Genomic DNA, 1156 nt, shown 5'->3' with positions numbered 1-1156 from the left:
GTTCAATCGAATTAGTTTGCAATATTCCAATGCTTAATACACTTCATGGCTCATAGTAAGTGCTTAGTAAATAGCAAATTATTTGTTTTCTCGCTAAATTGTAACCTCCATGAGGGTAGGAAACGTGTACTATCTCTAATGTACTCTACCATGTGCTTAATATAGTCTTGTCTCATGCTGTCGAGTCGTTTTCGACCCATACGGAAACCACGTCTCTCCCAGAACGCTCCGCTCTCCATCTGCAACCGTTCTGGTAGTGTATCTATAGAGTTTTCTTGGTAAAAATATGAGAGTGGTTTATCATTGCCTCCTTCTACTTAGTAAACTTGAGTTTCGGTCGACTCTCTCCCGTGCTGCTGCCGCCCAGCATGGGTGAGTTTTAACTTGTAGCAGATTACCTGCCACTCGCTAGCCACTGCCCAAGCTAGGAACGGAATGGGTATGCCTCTCCTTGACTCTCCCTCCCATAGCCGAGACTGGTAGAGTACTGGAAACTCTCCAGGTGCGACCCTCAGAGGGGGCTTAGTACAGTATCCGGCACAGAAGAAGTGCTCAATAAATACTATCCATAAGCTGATCGATTCCTTCTACATCTGTAACTTTTCTTCTATAATCAATTATGGAGTTTTCAGAAATGATTTTAAACAAGTCCCAGTTGAATTTACTAATGTCTGACAGTCCTTCTATACCTGTAACTTTTCTTCTATAATCAATTATGGAGTTTTCAGAAATGATTTTAAACAAGTCCCAGTTGAATTTACTAATGTCTGTACAATGGCACAACTTTCTGTGGTAAAACATTTCACACGTACTATGCAAAGAAGTACTTTCAAACCTACCCACTTAAATCTTTGATGCTGCCACTCTCCTTGGTGTTGTTGCAACTGGTATGTAAAAAATTTTGTATCCACCTTGCCCATCCCTAAACTCGTAAACCCTGCAAGCAAGTGCCCTCTTAGCCTTTATCTTCTTGAAATGAAGAACTCAAACACCATTCAGAAGTTTCTCATGAAAGGAATTCCCCCTCACTACAAATCCAACAAACCAAAGCTCTTTTCATTTTCAAAGTCTTCCGTCTTCTAAACACATCCAGGAAACCTTCCCCAACACATTCGTGGAACCCCAGTCATATCAACAGAACACTTACCCTAACATG

General features: G+C 41.2%; 1 non-coding gene across 1 annotated transcript; it reads right to left on the bottom strand.

Annotated features, from left to right (window-relative positions):
- Positions 1 to 382: 382 nt before the first annotated feature.
- On the bottom strand, positions 383 to 520 carry LOC119937321. The gene has a single exon (XR_005453998.1). It is a non-coding gene; the product is annotated as a small nucleolar RNA SNORA7 (small nucleolar RNA).
- Positions 521 to 1156: the final 636 nt, after the last annotated feature.

Source organism: Tachyglossus aculeatus, chromosome 14, assembly GCF_015852505.1.
Source record: "Tachyglossus aculeatus isolate mTacAcu1 chromosome 14, mTacAcu1.pri, whole genome shotgun sequence".
NCBI classification, from domain to species: Eukaryota; Metazoa; Chordata; class Mammalia; order Monotremata; family Tachyglossidae; genus Tachyglossus; species Tachyglossus aculeatus.
This window is presented reverse-complemented; position numbering and strand designations above follow the sequence as displayed.